The sequence below is a fragment of the Carassius gibelio genome, chromosome A1 (genome assembly GCF_023724105.1).
Source record: "Carassius gibelio isolate Cgi1373 ecotype wild population from Czech Republic chromosome A1, carGib1.2-hapl.c, whole genome shotgun sequence".
NCBI lineage: Eukaryota > Metazoa > Chordata > Actinopteri > Cypriniformes > Cyprinidae > Carassius > Carassius gibelio.
This window is the reverse complement of record NC_068371.1, coordinates 25,729,458-25,749,034: the sequence shown is the minus strand read 5'-3', so window position 1 is coordinate 25,749,034 and position 19,577 is coordinate 25,729,458. Positions and strand designations below refer to the sequence as shown.

At 40.4% G+C, this 19,577-nt stretch overlaps 1 protein-coding gene across 6 annotated transcripts in view; it reads right to left on the bottom strand.

Annotated features, from left to right (window-relative positions):
- Positions 1 to 19,577, bottom strand: part of LOC128016610 (teneurin-3) — a 281,615-nt gene that overhangs the window by 140,394 nt on the left and 121,644 nt on the right. Inside the window, exon 1 of one of the 6 annotated variants that reach the window (XM_052601290.1) lies at positions 6,688 to 7,152. The exons of 4 other annotated variants lie outside the window; for them this stretch is intronic. The gene's annotated coding sequence lies outside the window, so the exon portion shown is untranslated. Of the gene's footprint in view, positions 1 to 6,687; positions 7,153 to 19,577 lie in introns of those variants that run through there. One more of the 6 variants, XM_052601294.1, reaches the window with a different exon arrangement.

The following is a 19,577-nucleotide window of genomic DNA, read 5'->3' as shown; positions in this document are numbered from 1 at the left end:
CGAAAAAAGAAAGCTAGAGAGAGAAAGGAAGTCGGGGGGTATGGGGTTGATTTATATAGCTGCTGGTAGTGAGGGAGGGACAACACTAACTACAGTTCCACTAGAGCATATAAACTATCAAAATGACTTTTCAACCTACAACAAGGACAAACACACACAGAGGGAGAGTGAGCGAAAGAGAAAGACCACTTTAATAAAACTAGAGTTACTAAAAATAATCACCACCGTTAGTAAAACGTTAAAAAATATGAATGTTTTTAACTAGACCATGTTAATTCAGATTAGCATTGCATAATCACACCTCTAAAGCTTTTTTTGGAAGCAAGTGGGATTCCCTGAGGAGCTCAGGTACATTTGTGTTTGACGGATTTAGAAATTGTGTGACTTTGCGTAATCCGATCTGAATTAAACATGTCTGTGTTTTTCTCACCTCAAATCTCAATACAAAATACAGAGAAAATTACCAGTTTTTTTTTTTTTTTCAGCTAAATCAGACGTCCTTTGAGAAATGAAACCCACACAAAGATGTGGTACATTATTTTTGGCACAACACCTTTCACTTATTTTTTAACCATTGTCAAATACTTTTAACTAAAGCCAATTGTCCTGTTCTGCTGCCTGGTGCACTTTCATTATGGATTTATCTTTTTGTCTTTTTACAAAATAACAGTTAGTCATTTTACTTTTGCCATTCCATTCAACATAAAAGATTGAAATCATAAGAATAGTATGATCACAGATTTCACAGAAGGGACATAGTAATAGAGTAAGGCTTTTTTATGCTCTTAATTCTTTACCTTAATTATAAAAGTAATATATTAGTGAGATACTTACTGAAAAGGTTAAGGTTTAACAAATAATCCTACTTTTGAAGACATCTGCATTGATTTGATTACAAGACAGTAAAACAACAGTATTCTGAAATATTATTACAATTTATATTTTAATATGTTTTAAAATATCATTTATTCCTGTGATGGGAAATCACTATTATTCCAGTCTAATATGCTGGACCCAGCTCGAGAACATTTTTTGTGTTATCAATTTTCAACAGTAGTGCTGCTTAATATTTTCTCGACCAATTTAATGTGTCCTTGCTGAATTAAAGTGCTTATTTCTTGAAAAATAAAAAATTATATAAAATACATACTGACCCCAATTTAATTAATTTTACTGGCTTTTGTTCAGCTCACATATGACCCTCTGTAACATCCATAACCAGATGCTCCCAGTCCCATCCAAACCATTCCATGGAATCAAAGTCTGTGTTAAAAATTCAAACATGCCCCGTTCTAACAGTGTTTATGACACAACACACGATTTTGACGAGTTTGTTCATAACCGTTGTTTTCCATTTTCAGCTGTCTGGATCTGGAAGTGAGCACTGTGATGACAAATCACAGAGACGCTGAAGTGGAAAGAGACTGTAGAGGACAGAGTTAACATTTCCCACCCATCTACGATTGGCTACTTACTCAAACCCCCCTTGCGTATTCGAAAGGCTAATTTGCTGGAACACAGGGAGCAAAGGACATTCCCTGACCCCTAATCCCCTTCAGAAGTGGCCCAGATAGCGTTGATATGATGTTCTAGGTCACATCTATCAGCCCAGCCTGTTCTCCTTGCATTCCATTGACAGCAATGCTCATTTAATCACCTTAATGAGAGCGTGGAACGGCGAGAACAATGATGTGTGGCCGCAGTCGTTTAACTGGAGCTCAGATGCTTATGAAATGCCGTCTCTCCTCTTCCGTGTCAGTGTAATCTCATTTGGAATCTATTTTACTGACTTCAGCAGGCACATTCAAAAACCTCTGAACACACTCGCTAGTCTCGCTCCGCGGCGGCTCTGCTTCATTATACATGACTGCACTACCCGGTGGATGAGCCATTCAATAGTGTCTTTCTTTTCTTTTCTTTCTTTTTTTCTCACTCCTCCGGATGATAGATATATATAGCGGCATGTGTTGAAAGAGTCAAGAAGAAGAGACAAGAGACAGAAAAAGGACATTAAGGCTAATGTGGATGTAGTATAATCTGGTTAGTCCACATCACCAGCTGAAACCAACTGAGGTGTCGAATTGCTGACAAAGAGATTTTCCTCCCGCCATCTCCCCGGTAATAAACCAATTTGTGGTACTCCACATTTGAGCACCCACCGCCACAGTGGGACACTGACAGAGACCGTATGTGCACATATATTACAGGTCCGTCAGGAAATAGCAAATATATTAGGAATATATACAATTTGAGGAAAAGGTCAATCTACATAAACCGAACTGGTAAAAATAAATTAAAACCACAGTTTTGGTGAAGGCAGCCCTGCTGGCTCATACTGTGCACGGAAGACTCACACATGTAGTTCTGTACGCTGACAGTAAATATAAACCGACATAGATAAACTACAACAGATAACCCCCACAGAGATCAACAAAACAACTTTCATTCCCCAACAGGGACGAAATCAATAGAAAACATGAAACACAGTCGTTTTTGCTGTCTTTCAGTATGTGAAGGTTAAAAAGTTTTAAACTGCGAGCGTAAATCCTTGTTTTGGCACTGCAGCAGTCGAACTTGTTTGTTACTGACAATTGGATTAATATAGCAAGTCCCACCTACAGCAGTATTTGTCTGTGTGTGTGAATGCATACAAGCATTTGTTGCAAATGGTTGTGTCTCCGGACCCTGACCTCTCTGACCTCTCATTTAGTGCTGACGAATCGTCTTTCTCGTTCTCCCTCAGAAGCCATTACCGGCAGCCTTAAAGCCCTTCTTCCTCACTAAGCTGATCACTCTGTCATAGTCCCGCACCCGGCACACCAGAGTCTCTCTCTCTCTCTCTCGCTCTCTCTCTTTCTTTCACACACACACACACACACACACACACACACACGCGCGCGCGCCAGCAGTCCATCGCAAAGTGTAGGAGAAACTATAACAGAAAATTCCTCAGTTTTTCAGTGCTTCTGTCTCTTTATAAACAATACATAAACAGAAAGCATTTATCAAGTTGTACACTGCTACTTAATAATATATAAAATTAATAATATAAAATGAATAATGTTAAGTGCCATTAACTCATTCATTGTGACAGTATTTATTAAGTTTTGCGATCTGCATTGCACCTGCAAATTTCTCTTTTGATATAACCTATTTATTTCTATAACTTGTATTTTATAATATTTTTTTTTAATTTTAAGTTCAAACTGAATATATAGAATCCATTTATTTTTTTACCTGATGTTAAATGTGTGTGAATTTACACACCCTGTACTGGTCTGTGTACGGCTCTGTGAGTGTGTGTGGTTGTGTGTATTCAGTATCTATACCAGACTCCGTTAATTCTTGCTCAACAAATAACATCCACAAAACATCAAATACAGTCATCATGATCTAATTAGGACAACAATAAAATCTTAAGAAAAAAAGCTGCATAAGAGCTCATCTGATATTACTGATGCTATTTTACTGAATACTTGTGAATAAATGTGTGAAGGAATACATGTGTAAATATTTACATAATACATTTGATTCTAAATTTAGAAAGACTTTGAACCATAAGGAAAATATACTCTTCAAAGCCATATTTTTACCCACATGAATATTGCATAATGTATTATATAACAGATACATAACAAACAAATGAAAGCACACAGACATATATAAAATAAAATTCTCAAAAACTAAAGTAAAATAAAATTATATATATATATATATATATATATATATATATATATATATATATATATATATATATATATATAAAGAAAATATATAAGCATACTGATAAAAACATACATACTGGCTATTAAACTTAAATACGTAAAATTGTAAAAAATAAAATAAAACAGAAAAAATTGTACAGAGCAGGTCTATTATTAATAAATCTGGAAGTATTTTTACATTAAGATGATCATATAAAACTGACTGAAATTCTAAACAGAACCTCTACAGCTCAGAGACCTCATTAGAGCAAAGGAACTTTTGAGGACAATGTCCCGTGTAGTCGCTATGAATTTATCAGTGTGCACACTCACTTCTGGATTTAAGTAAATAATAAATATGAAGGTGAAGATTGCCACATCAATAATTCTGAAACTTCCATAACCCAAATTCAGCTTGTTTGTTAGTGTGTGTGTGTGTGTGTAGATTTGGTCTGTGTTGTCAGAGCGGTTGGCTGTGAGAAAACAAGAGTTGTGATGAGAAAATAAAACAGATCAATAGTGTCTGGGATTTGAGCTGGCTTTACAGTGGTAAGAGCCTCGGCTTTTCTGCTGTCCAGAAGGGCCTGACTGTTTCTAGATGTTTCTTCTTTCAGACTTTCCCATATGGACGCCGATCTAGATAAGACTGGCTTTTTCCACACACACCTCATCCCTCATCAGCCTCTCTTTTTTATTCTTCTTGCTCTTCATTTATCTCAATCTATACGTCTCGGTCACTATCTTCATAAACGATTCTGTAAATCTTTCTCCAGTATCTCTGAATCTTTCATTCCATCTTGCTCTCACTTACTCTTATTTTAATATTTTCTACTTTCTAAATCAGACTGTATTTTTTTTCTCACAGTTGCATAATAAGCACAAAGCAAATGATAGGAAAATCAAACTGACAGCTCTAAGAGATATTAAGCGGCAGAAGAAAAAAAGGAAGGAAACAGAGCTTTACTAACAAAAGAGGAGCTGGTGCGAAAAATGTCAATCACTCCCTCTCTTTCTTGCACATCCCAATGTTGCAATTCATTTCCGTTCCATTCATATTTCCCCCCTTGATTAATGAGAGAAACATAATTCTGAAGAAATCGTAAAAAAAAAGGCCGGTGGCAGACGAAGGGCGGAGACGCCTGGGCCGCGAACCGCAACATTTTCTCTCACTTTTCCGCTTTTCTATTTAAAGCGCCACATGCGCAGCCCCAACCCAAACCAATTTTTCCCTGCATGAATTAGATATGAGGCTTCGTAATGTTTAAATGAGCAACCGAGAGACAAGCTCGATCAAACCGGCTCCCAATGACCCCATCCGCTTCCCACCTAGGGCATCCAAAACACCCTTCGCCATCATCGCCACGTAATAAAAAACAATAAAACAAAAAATATATCGATAGGAAAATGTGACCTGGCTCGTTTTACAGCACAGTAAATCAGCCTATATTACTGGCTGGTATCAAAGGTAATTGAAACTTTTATTCTTTGAGTAATAGCACCATCTCCAGTAATGCACTCCATCAGCGAGATTACTGCACACTCTGAACATATATCACACAAAGCAAAAAGAGCTCTGGTTGCTAGGAGATCTCGCCCCATTTGTAAGAGACAGAGAGAGAAATAGGGAGACATGGGAGTATGAAGTGAAGGTGGGGGTACAGAAAGGGAAGATGGCTTTTTCCTTTTCTTTTGTTATTTTTCTCCCTTGAAAAAAAAAAAAACGAATAATCAAACCATTCATTTCCTTTCACTCCGAAATCGGTTTTGTGTTTGGAAGAGACGAGCGCGATCGTAAATCAAATGTGAGCATGATACAGGGTTTAAAGTGGAACCATACACTAACGCCTGCTGCAAAAGGGACATTAAACACCTCCGCACATGGCCCAGACTCAATAACCGATCTGACAGCTTATTCCTCATGGAGCAGGGGTCACAGGCTCTTTTAGCGTTGCTTTTGCTACACACAGCGGACCACTTTTTCTTCTCCATTCCTTTTTTACATGCGGAGCCCCACAACTGAAAATCATCTGACGTTCTGAAAAGTGCAGGAGAGTTCCAGCCAAGACGAATGCTCCAGGAAACACACTCTCACACACACACACACACACATTTGCAACTCACTTCCACTTAAACTGGAAAAACAAACAAAGGGACAAAATAAGCGGTGACACTTATTCAAGAGTCTTAACTAAATTACTATGCCGCACATATCCGCACATCGATCAAAAGCTTTTCTGACCGAAACCCGTAATTACACTTTTCGGATGTGTGCGGATATCGGGATCTTTCAACCATCCATCAAGTGGGCCAGAGGAGCGGACGGCGCGAGCGCTTCAATTGAAAACGTAGCAGAGCGTGTGAGAAATTCCACGCTGAAGCTGTTTCCAATTAGCTGCACTGTAAGTGTCTATTGTGGAGCGGCGGCACGCAGCAGTCACACAAGCCACCGCTCTCTGTCTGTCCTAAGCTAATCAAAAATAAACTAGAGGAAAAAAAAAAAAAACATGTAAAAAACAACGAATCGGGTAATTGTGAGTGTGTTCTGTAGCATCACGATCAGGGGAGGTTTACAGAGGACGTAGTGATTTTCAGAAACGCCGCACTGCCTAGTAGCGTCCTATTAATTGCATAACTATTACATTTGAAAGCAAATAGTGTTGGTTTAATAAATAAATAAATAATAAAAAAAAAAAAAAAAAAAAGCTGTGATAACAAAATAAATTGGTGCTTGTGTCTTAGTATTTCACTTTAATCTAATCAAACAATTCAAATCACAGAACTGTAATAGATTTATTAGCTACTAAATTATCTGCCAAACATGCACACATACCTAGACCATGAAAATAAAGACTAAGTGAATGAAAAGAGAAATCGGACAAGAGAGTGAGGGAAGCAGTGCACGCAACAAGAATCGGACAGCGGAGCAGTTGAATCTATGAGCGTGCATTAACGGGGGGAGAAGGGGGTGTTGTTCAGATGTTACCTTGGTCAGGGCTCCTCCAGCGATGACCTGAAGGGTTAAAATGAACCCCCCACTCCAGGGCTGTAGAGGGTCATCAAGACTCAGCTCAGAATTCTTAATGTCCTCTTCCCATTCTGTGCACACACATGCACGCACGCAGCCGCTCTCTCACACACAACTGCACGGCAGCCAGACCTGCGCGCGGCACGCACAAGATCAGCGTTCCGATGTTCCCACTGAAGAGCGAAAACTCAAGGTGGAAAAAACACTGAAAAAGAAAGCTGAAAACCGCAGGATGACAGCTTGGACACGACTGGTCACAGAGAGGTTAAAGAAGCATCATGTGCCCTGATTATCTCTCTCTTTCTAACACTCTACGTTGTTGCTGCTTTCTCTCTCTCTCTCTCTCTCTCTCTCTCTCTCTCCCTCACTCAAGCGGAGGCTGTGCTGATCGCAGAGGCTGCTGATGCACTGGGAAGTTTGCAGTCCTCGATGGAGCTCCCGTCACGCATGGCTAGTCCCGGCACACGCTATTGGCCGAGCCTCTGTCAATCTGATCCTCGAGGGGGAGGAGACAGCGGTAGAGGTGGGAGGGAATAGGAGGGGTTTCTGAGCTGCATTAACCATTTGGAAACCAAAAGATCTGTTCTTTCCACAGTCACCCCCCTGAATGCACACACACACGCACGCGCGCACGCACACACTTTCAACACAAACACAGACTCCCCGGGTCTGCAGCTGTTACTGCTGCTGTTGAGGGGGAACAAGAAAGCCCACCTTGACACAGTTTTTTCCTTCTAAAGTTTCAGTCCTGCTATTCCTTTAGAAACTCTCTTCTTCTCCTAAAACACACACACACACACACACACACACACATACATACACACACACACACACACATATATACATGCACCCTGTGTTAAAAGCCCAGTAATTAATTGTAATTATAACTACAACGATTATCACCAATTACTATTTAATAAAAAAAAAAAAATTGGTGCCAAAATTGAAGAAATCATGCAAAACAAAAAGAGAAAACTGAAGCATTTCCACAGTCCAGTGGCCCATAATGAAAAGCAAAAAAGTGAAAGTGAAAGTTTGAAGGCTATTTTGTTTGATTTAGGAGCATGGCTGGAAGCGGGTCCAGTGTGAACAGAACATATTTGTGCATAAATGCATGACTTTATGATCACCCCCTACGGGCAAGTTTCAGGAGAGGCCATTAGCCTTTCTACTCCACTGAGAGAGAGAGAGAGACCGAGTCCCACTACATTTCTATGCAGAAGAACTATTTTTTAGATTTCTGACAAGTATTTTGCACTGGCCGTTACTAAATAATAAAGTATTGTTCTGGACGTCTAGGTCTCAGGGTTTTTTGGCTCTACTTCACACGAGGGGATGTGAAATATTGATGTGGCAATCTTCAGTTTTCTAATTATTTGCTAAAATATAAGTGGCAATTTAAAAGAGTGATAACGTTCATTACTAAATATATTCTCTCAGGCATTTATCTGGTCAAATGGATTATCCGTGTTCTATGTGTATAAATGTGCAGAATGAAGGCATCACATGTACTTGTTTCACACATTCTTGCATACAGACAGAGTGTGTTTCTTTACAATACAGAGTTTGGCGTTGGTATGATTGTTAATCATTAAAAACAGTAATATTGTGTAATATACGTAATTTAAAAATTACAATCAGTGTTTTCTATTTTAAAATGTTTTATGTTGAAATTGAATGTGATTCACAGCTATTACTCCAGTCTTCAGTGTCACATAATCCTTCAGAAATCATTCGCTCATGAAACAGTTGTTCTGATTAATATTCTCGTGGAAACCAGATAATCCTTTTCAGGATTTTTTTGAGAAATAGAAAGTTCAAAAGAACAGCATTTATTGGTAATAGAAATCTTTAGAACATTGTAAATGCATTTACTATGACTTCTGTTCAATTAAATGCATCCTTGCTAAATAAGTATTGACCCTCTACTTACAAAAAATTAAAAAAAATAAAAATACAAACACACACACACACACGTGTGCTTGCAAAAAAAATAAAAATAAAACATTCCTAAATACAATTGCAATTTTACTTTTAGAAGTAAAGTTTGTCGTAAGTCTATAGTATGTTCTTAATAAATGTGAGTGTTTCTGTTAGCTTGTCTGTTTACCCAGATACACATGATAGATGATCCTACATCAGATTACACTTCATCTTCAAGTCTGAGGGGATCTGTAACCAGACACCTAGGAGATGCATGCATATACACCCAGCAGTAACTGAAAGACGTATAGCCAAACAGCCATTAATATACGACAGCTCACTGTAAACTAATTTGCATTTGGTTATATTGTTAATATTCTTCTCAAAAGGGCTTTTCTGCGAGGAAAGGGTTATGAAGAGGACAATCAATGCCTACTTTAAACAAAGGACTCATTAAAGGCATGCACGTGGAGAGCTCGGAGCGGCCGCAGCACATCACAGAAAGCGTGACTCAACAATTGCTCTCTTTAATGATCGCTGTAATCTAATTCTAAACGCCCTCATCGCTCTGCATGCACAACTGTATAGGGCTTGACAGTAGACGTTGATATATGTTGTGCTTTTTTAAATTATGTGTTTTTTTTCTTCTGCCTCTCTGCTCCACTTGCTTTTGCATTACAATGCAGATTGTTTGCCGGTCGAGAGGGAAAGAAGAATAAAAAAGAAAAACTATTTAAAGTTCTATTGTTCGTCATGTACAAAGCTCTATGGATAAGCTCGCTCAGCGCACGGGAGTGCATGTGCATTTTTTGCTTAACATAAAAACGTTGCCACTGTTGAACACATGCACAACCTGCTAAGCTTGACTTTAGCACGGTGCAGAGTTTAAGTACAGCGGGATTGCGGAACAGGCCGCCGGATCATTAATTTGCAAATCAAGCATAGTTGCAGAGAGCGGACGAGTATATCCATCAGTTAGTGAAGTGTGAGGGCCTGTCACCACGGAGAAACTGATCCTACCGTCCACTAATCAGCCCGGGGTGTTTTCTCCTCTCTTGTGTCCCCAGGTACTGCACTTAACATTCAGTTTTTATTCCTATTTGCTTGCTTATTTGCCAGAATGCCTGCTCATGCCAACTGTTTACCATCTCCGAGAAGGTTGTGTAATGAGGTAAACAGTCCACTCCGCAGTGACAGAGCTTTGCAATGGCGGAGGGGGAAGATTGACATGGCCGATGAGGAGAAGTGGGGAATGACTGACAACTGATGCCGATTCGTGGAGGGACGGCGACAGGTGGGTATGCTAATGCAGGTCACGCATGTACACCGGGACCTTCCTCTATTACATTCGCTTTCTTTTTCACTCTCTCAGCCTCATTCTCAATATTCCCACTGATGCCCCCGCAGAACAGGCCATGGAAAAGAGAAGGTTGTTTGTTCACACCATGCCAGTCCCAGCAGCCCCCGGTGCATACAGCACCCCACCAGCGCTCTTAAGCCCCAGCTCAAACAAGCCACATGCACGCACACTGTTTGAACTTTCTCCTACAGTTGCAACTCATCTCTCGGTGTCTTCTGGGTCTTGCTGTCTTTCTTTCCTTAATACACAAATACTAATATTATAATTGATTCTTATCTATGGCCTGCCAGAGCTGTTGCTTAAATTCCCTGGCCCCTATAGCCCAGGCCTGATCAATAGGCTGTACCACAAAAACGAAAACAAAATACCTTGTGCCCCCTGAAAAGGGAACAACCGTGACTACGTTTACAAGCTGTTAAAATTCGGGTTATGGTCGGGTTAAGGTCACTATTTGGGTTTCTGAAACAATCGGGATAACCCGTTTACATGCGTGGGCAGAGAGAGTTACTCCTGTATACATGGAATGTGTAATCAGTCGCCAATATCCCGATGTAAACGGCGACTCACGGTTAGCGTCTGGACGTACAGTAATACGCAATATGCGTCATTTCCGATTCTTCTTCCTGTATCCAAAGACTCAAAAGACCAAGATTCCTTGCGAATAGAACATGCGCAGAACACACATTTTGATGGGGATATGCCGAAAAGCGTTTACAAGACCAAATATTCGGGTTAGAAAAGGGGTACCCCAGGTATAATATCCCGGTTTTTAAAAACCCGGATATGAGCATATCCGGGTTTTTGCCGGTGTTTACATGGCCGTGCGCAACCGGGTTATTGCTAATATCCCAGTTTTGAACGGGTTATTGGCTGCATGTTAACATAGTCTGTGTGTTCTATTTGGACAAAAACAAACACTAATAAAAAAATAAAATCTGTGAAATGCATGTGTATGCTGTGTGTGATAGGTATTGGTGCTCAAAGCCCCACAGCCATCCCCTGTGGACAGTGGTCTGCATGGGGTGCGAGTTCAATAAGGGGTCAGCATCAATCAGAGGCCATGTCACTTTGCTTCCCGACCCCAACTCTATGCTGACAAGCCCAAAAGCCAAATGTAAGACAGGGCGTGACCTTTAGAGGTCACAACGGGTCAAGTGACTTTGGGCTTGAGGAGGGCTTTGGCAAAGAGATTGTTAGGTTTTTTCGATACTAATTCATTTTTCCTAAACTAATAATAGAAAGATGGCTTTTAGTGCCTGGGAAAGGTTCAATATATGACACAGACATACACAGTTTTGCAATTTATCTAAAGGGCAGTTGAAATATAGCCTAAATTCCCTTCAAGGGCAGGCTAGTTCAGTATCGTAGATTAATATACCGCTGGTAAAATAGTCACAGATGGCTCAGCAACACAACAGCTATGAAGCAGCTGCTTGCGCCATGGCTGGTGTGAGATCAGTGCGTGGTCTTCACAGAGGCCTGGGCAAAAACACAATCCCTGCTTTCAGAAAACAATGAAGAATCTGCTTCGTATCAATCAAAAATTAATTGGGTGGTGAAAAAACAATTTAGCTTAGATTGTTGGGCACATAAAGGGTTGTGATACTTACATACACCCACACCTGTGCAGATTAAATTCGAGCCTTTTGTAATGTAGTGTGACGGTCTATTAGTGCAATGTTTCACCGGTGAATACAGATATTGTTACTGCCAAACCTGTAGATGAATCAGATGACATGTAACAAGGCATAATGGGCTATTGATTTTCTAACCACTCAGAGGACATTGTCAAAGATTTAATGGACTTCGGATTCTTAATATGCCTTAATATTAATAAAAAAACGATCTTTTTTTTTCATGTTAAGTCCTTGAACTGGTCATGGTACTTTACTCAGCACAACAGTAAGTATTGGATTTAACTGAATTGTATTTTAAAGTGCTGCCCAATGATGCAGGGAAACCAACAGTGTGAATGTTCTATTAGATTTATACAGCAGGCCTTTGTTTGCAGAGAAAAATTAATACAGCCCAAGCCCTGACCCATTCACTCAATTGCCATAACCACATTTAGAAATGTGACACAGCATCAGGACTCATTAGAAATGCACGATTGTGTCTCGTAAAGTGATGGAGATGGCAAACATGTCTCAGTGTCTCTGCGTAATTAGATGCAAATTAGCACCAATTTCAGACAACTCTATTCAAACATCAAACAAGACACCGTAGTTAATTATAACTAAGACAGGAGGTAATTTAGGCCCGTGCCCTTGTGCAGGTGTGAACAGACTTGCTAAAGGAGGAGAGAGAAGTGTGAGAGAAGTGAACGCCCATTTAAAGTGGCTGTTGATTCACTCCTACCGGTTTCCAACTCTGACGTGCTAATTCTCGACAGAAGGTGTTTGCAAAAACTACCTGAGCCAATTATTACTCATTTCCTCATTAGTGAGTGAGGGCATTAAAACGGATGGAGAGTTAGTTCAAATTTAAAGAGCTAAATTCATTTCTTTTCCAGCTGTATCTTCGAGACCTGTAGCACTAATGGGTACACGCTAAGTCTTTTAAAGTTTTACTTCACAAAACTTTGAAGAACTTCTTGAGAAGTCCAATTACATGCAATTATCAAGACCATTGTTGCAGAGGGCTGTCGATTTACGCAAAAAAAATGGCGACTGAAATGGTTTACATGTCAATGTATTGAGTATTAGCTGAAAATTATTTTCGGACTCATATTAGTTTACAAAAATAAAGTATTCCAAGCTCTTTAGCACGTACCAGACCGCACCAGTGCTGAACTACAGCTGAGTTGTCCTTTTAATATCCCCCACAACTCTCAAATAATGACCGCCCACAGACAGATATGCATTTTGAAGCGAGGACCATATCCTGTCTCCAGAAAAAAACAAAAAAAACAAACAAAAAAAAAAACTAAATAAAATAAAAAATCTAACCACAGAGCTCCCATTTTCCTGTCTATTTGGTATCACAGGAGGCCAAGCTGTGGAACTTCATTTTCACTGCTGCTTTGCCTGCCCAGAACATATGAATATTTCTGATGAACCAAATGAATATGCAGAGAATGCTTACGAGTCAATAGGCATCTCCCTCAGAGAGTTTCCTTTCTCTAACTGAGCATTGATCATGTGCTACATTTGCCTCCTGCTCACAGAATGAAAGGAAAAAATGAGGGTGTATTTACAGGGGCTTGTAATGATATCATATATCAGACTGACCCACTGGTGTAATGATTTCGCAAAAATACCTCACTTAGACAAAAAGCAGAGGACAGTGCACGCGGAGATGGACTGTCGCCGAGCAGCCGCTTCTAACGGATGCTGTTTGGGAGCAAGGGAGGAATACGAAAATGGGGATTTGTTTTATGCCGTATGATGCAAGAAACATCTAAAAATCTCTTTGAGATGGCAGATGGAGCTTGTTGCAAGAGATTTTCCTCCACAAAATTCAAGAGACTTCCCATGGTGCTGCTGCTCATTTCTTGTGACAGTGGGCAAAAAATACATTGTGATTGCAGCTTACTTATAGGGCTATCCGTCAAATTCAATATTTAATTTCTTGATATGCTAATGAATGAATCGAAGTGATCACGATTGTATATGGAATTCTGAAGATTTTCCCAAGATATTACATTACTACATTAAAGCAGACTAGCAAATCATTGAATATGATAACCAGATTAAATGAACACATTCAAATTGAAAGCCCTACTTATTTTGGATATGCATTGGTCATGAAACAAACGCCAGTGAGCAGAGAATTCATTCGTTGTCACTGTAATGCAAGATGCAAGACTTTTTAAGTACTAAGCATCATTTCAGGCCTACATGGAGACATAAGCAGAAAGAGAGTATCTAGATTCTACAGTCACTTATACTTGCCCTGCCCCATAGAACTTAATATCAATATGCCACCTTCTCCAGGAGATGTGCTCTCTTATACACCCTCACTAGGGCACATTTTTAGCTCTTCTTTTCTCCCTCCTGAATCATTCCTCCATATCTTGATGTGCGTGCGCCCCATGCAGCCTCAACACAAGTTGGATTATGGGGTGGGAGGTGTAGGCAGGGGGCAGACACAGCTGCTGCTGTCCCTTATGAGAAGAGACTCCCTGGGGTGACCCTTGTGAAAGAGGGAGGCCGGCTCAGCTAAGCCACTTCATTCAGCGGCCCCACGGCTCCCTGCCGGGCTCAGGCCAGGGGCTACACCAAGTGAAAGAGCAGCAAAGAAAAGGGCCAGGATAGAAATGGATAGAAAGACTGAAACGTGACTGAAAAAAGAGCAAGACTGGGTTTTAGAAAGGTGGGGGGCGATTGGTGGTGGTCATATTTTATTTATGCTTTAAAAAAAAATACTTTTCTTCTGTGGTGCGAGTCATGCAGATCACAGATAATTGTTGCGCTGTCAGAAAGATTTCCAGCACGACAGTATGCCGATCTAACCTACAGAAGGGCTAAGTAGCAACAATCACCAAGATCATAAAGAGCAGAGCCCATGCTGGAGAACTCCATTCACGCTAATCAGGAGTCCCACTGTTTTAGTGCATCGGGCACAGCACAAAGGCCTGCTAGCAGGACGCCCGGCCTGCCATCACCACTGCAACCTGACTAAATGGAGCAGGTGATTTTCAAGCCCCCCCTCGGGCCCGGCCAATCATGCTCGCAGGCAGGTGGAAGGGAGGGCGTATCAAGGTGCACGGCGAGGGCAATGCTAAAGAGTCCATGTGGTGTAAGCATAGTGCAATGAAACCACCACTACACCTACACACACTGCGAGTTCCTGCTGCAGGTAATAACAGGTTTGCTAGACAAATGAGGCTGCAGATAAGAAGGTCCAAGCAGATGGAGAAGGAAAGGGTGGGGTCAGAGCCAAGAATATGAACCCACATGTCTGACACTGGCTTAATAAGCAGGAGTTGTGCTGATGGCAGCAGCTAGCAATCGCCCCATAGGGAAGTGAACACAACCTCCAGCTGAACCCAACACATCACACACACTGGACAAGCGCTGAAAAACACAGCCAGCTTTGTCCACCGAGCACAAAACAAGGGCAAATATTTATAATTCCATCTCGGGCAACGCTGGGAGGTGCTACAGCGCTTAGGGTAAAACTTGGGCTACGAAGCATCCCTATTTGTAGTTTGGCTTGATCTACAGCCTAATGCGACCTGAAGATTCATTTGAAATGGGCGCACAGCCCAGAGACCGATGACAGTCTCCAGTGAGGGTAAATATATTAGCATTACATCATTCTGTCTCCCTGGGTCTTAAAGTGACACCTCCGCAATTAATGCTTTCGGCTTACACTGTCAATACTGAACAGGCTAACAAACAGATAACAGGAGCAGCCCTAAACAATCATGCTGTGGCTTGTTTTTCTAGCCAACAATCAATATTCAATACGTGTGGGACTGTATCTTTTGTGGTGTGGAGTGGTGAAATGATTTAAGCTGCTGGTTGGTGGTGACATAGTTCGACGGCTGTTTTACAGTTCTTCTCTCAGCCTCATTCTAACAGAGTCAACCTTTAAACTGACATTGCACAAAATTTCTTGTTGCCCTCACAGTCAGTCAACATTTCATGAATTGCTTTTCAATTACATCCTATTGGCTATCACCGGAGTTTAACGGTTTGTGATATGGAATGCTTATAAAGGTTGATGGAGGGAATTTATAACCTTTAGTCACTACCTGACGGGCTTGCACAAGCATGTTTATTAGATACAGACTCTTCAATCTCAATCTCGCTCTCGTCAGTGTGTGTTTTGTCTGACTCAGTCAACCTTTCCTTTTTATTGCTGCTGGGTTGTACTTCTTGTTTAAACAGCCAGATGCAGGCTCATGAATAAATTAATGTTTACAAACCAGATTGGCTGCCATAAAGGAAAGGTCATAGGAGGGTGTATGTGTTACTCTCCTTTTCTGTTCCTTTCTCAAATTCTTCTTGGCCAAATGCAACATTCTTAAGGGCAATGTTCTCATGTCCTGATTATCCTGCTGGAACCTACCTGGATTAGTGTTATTCCAACACTAAATCCACTGCATGGCCCGCTGACCATAGCTAGGGCTTTTCTGGCATGAGGTTGCAGTTTTCACTAATCCAGGCCTCACATACTCTTCCTGGATTCTAAACCTAACCCTAAAACTCTAACCTAAACCTTCACAGGACACGGCAACATCTCTTGGCCATGTCATTGTTGGCTCAGATAAATACAAATATTTGACTCCAATCTAACTTTAAAAGCCTATATATTGTACAAGTAACACACTAAATGATCTTTTATCTTTAATGTTATAGACATCTACCTACAGTCATCCGATATTGTGGGCACACACATCTGTATATATCTGTATATACACATACACACTTCCTAAGTGACAACCGTGATGGAAAAGTGTGTAAAGTGGTGCTACATAGGGGAGTGAGTGTCTCGTAACAGACAATATCTGAGGATAATGTCTTAGCGCAGCCGCAGCCGATAGAGCTGTCATTCATCTGCGCTGTGTCTGTCACCTCTTGACATGCAAATTGCTCTCGTCAGAAGCTCTGGTCAAATAAAATATTCCATCTCTTGTCTATTATCTGCCACATTACATTCGCTAATCATTTTGCGCGTCTTGGAAAAGTCACGGCCCACCCTTCTCTCACTCACCTCTGACTGTCTGCTGACAAACGCATCTCAATCTCCATCAGTGAGCGGCCCGCATGACTCCCTCCGCCAACAAATTATTAGCATCAAATCTCCTGTCATCTGCAGGCTATCTGTGGTTTGCCAACATCATTTGCTGCCTGGCGTGGCAAAATCGATTGCGGGAGAGTAGGGCAGAAAAACCATTAAATTTCTGCTCAAAAGCTGGATTCCCATCTCCACCCCCTTCCAAATGCCCCATGGAAAGGAAACTAAAGGTAAAGTTAGGGGACAAAAACTTGGGGTAAAAGTCAGGGGGCCAAGTTAGTTTAATGCTAATTGTGTTTATAGTGTACGGAGAGATAGATTTTTTTTTTAACTACACTGATTGTAAAAGTATTCAGCCTCTCATTACTTCTTGACACTGTAATTAGTGCTAATGAGCACAAATTGCACCATGTGCTTACAAGTGTGTGTGTGTGAGTGTGTGTTTGAAAGGAGCACAGTCATGTAACTTGCAATAAAATAAAATAAAATAAAATAAAATTGATGCCCAATGCAGCCACAGGGTTACCTCTGCAGGTTGAGAATTGTAATGGATCCACAAAGTTCAGACAATTTCAACTTTAACCCTTTTAGCATCTGGCCTTTAAAAGCATAGCCAATGATTACCAGATTGTTCATTAAATAGGTGGTACTAGCGTGGGAATCAAGTCAGAAAAGAGATGTCTGATCCTTTTAAAACACAGTGATATCCAGGGCCTTCTCTTCAGTTTATGTAGCCAAAACAAAATGACTTCCTATACCATAGATGACCTTGGTGGATCATTATCATCATGGAGGTCAACCAGGAACATCGGTGCCTAGCCCTGTGGTCAAAAAGGTTGACCTCTATGACAATGAGAATGACAGATGATCCTGGTCACAATGTCAAAGGCATATGCAGAAATCAGTAATCTAATGTTATATTATACACATCACATTTACATTTAGTCATTTAGCAGACACTTTTTTTCCAAAGTGATTTACAAATAAGAACAATGGAAGCAATCAAAAAGAACAAAAAAGCAATGATATGCATAACAAGTCTCAAGCCTCAAATAGCAAGTAAAAAAACAAAACAAAACAAAACAAAAAAACTGATATAATAGAAAAAGAATAGAGGAAGCTAGTTAGAGGAGTTTTTTGCTTTTGTTAATTGTATAATAAATAAACAAACAAAAAACCCAACATTGGCTATTTTATGAAATTTGTTACAAATAACAAAACAACCAAAATCAGCTATTACAATGATATGTGCAGTGTTTTTCATATGCAGGTCATGACCTTAACCCTTAGGGGACTAAGCCCTTTTTGGTCTGTTTTCTCTATTTTTATATTTGGGCTTATAAATCACATGTAAAGGAGATGAAACACCCTGTGTTTGGTATCTATGGATTCAGAAGACCCTAAGCTACCATAAGCATGCATGCAATATGTTTATATAAAGGAAGTATGAGTGAAAAATTTTACAATAAACTAGAGCATTTCAAAAACTAAAATTAGATTTTTGTCATTTATTACTGAAAAACACACAATATAGAACAGTTTTTGAACAAAGAAAATATGTTTTTTCAAACTCTTTGCTTGACAGAAATGTGTTATTGTTTAATCAAATGTGTAAAGAACAATTAAATAATTAACTTTTTTTAAAAAACAGTCCTAGGCATGCCAGTGAGCAAAGCAAGGCCTCTCCAGGCCTTTCCAGTAATTGTTCCAGAGCTTGTTCTGCCGTAAATCTTTTACTGCTTGCCATTTTGATAAAACAATTGTGTAATAATGCTGTATCTCTCTCGAATTGATCTCTTTGTGCTCGCTAACACACTTTCTGCTATCTCCACGTGATGCTGATTCTCCGATCGCTCGAATTTAGCTCTTTGTGCTCGCTAATACTCCGATCGCTCTCTGTAACAGTCCGATCGCGTTCTGCTTTCTCCACCCTGATGCTGATTCTCTGAACGCTTATTGATTACATGTCTTTTACTTTAGTCCAGCCAGCTTTTACAAGGCTACAGCAGAGCTACAGAGTCCTCTGAATCGCTAGAAGACATAACCTTCCTCTGATTGGGTTAGAAAAAGACTCCTCCCAGCGGCAATTTTTCCATTGGCTGTTGCGTGTTGAATCTGCCTAGCACAATCTTTTTCATTGGCCTGTTTACGCAGTGGTATTGCGCAATAAGGGAAGTGTTTAATATACAAACTGGACACCGCTGTTTTCAGCGGAATCTGAGGAAGACGGCAAAAAAACCCGCATCTCTCTAACATTAATAGTTTTTGAGATAACTACACATTTGTAAAAGTATGCCATTTTGGGCGGTACCGCCTAATCCGTCCCCAGAGGGTTAAGAGGTGGGCTTGACATGAGTCATGTAAAGGAGCCTTCATTTATTAGTAGCTATTTATGAGATAGACTACATAAGAACCAATTTCGCAACCTCTTAAAATGCGTCTGTTGGAAATTAATTGTGATATTCCACCATATGGACCGCCATAGAAACCCATCTGAGCATCTGTGTAACATTTTCATGATAGGTCTCCTTTCAGCTGGAGCTACATTACTCTAGCAAACACAGCTAACCCAGCAATCTTTTTGGTCTCTGCTAATGTTTGACAAAGAGAAAGAACGACAGATAGAGAGCTAGAGAAAGAGCTACAGATGGCATGGAGTTCCTCCCTCAGATTATTTGGCCCCTCGCTAGTTCAAACCCAATAGCTCATAGCTCAGCGTTGGCCCGTAGAGATCGGCGATTTCCCACATTTCCACTTCTCTGTTACACTTCCACACTAATTTCACTTCTAAACGTGCCAAATCACTCCAGTAAATCACACACATTCTCGCATACACGCAGCGGTCATGCTCTGGGAACATATCATTTGGCATTTAGAT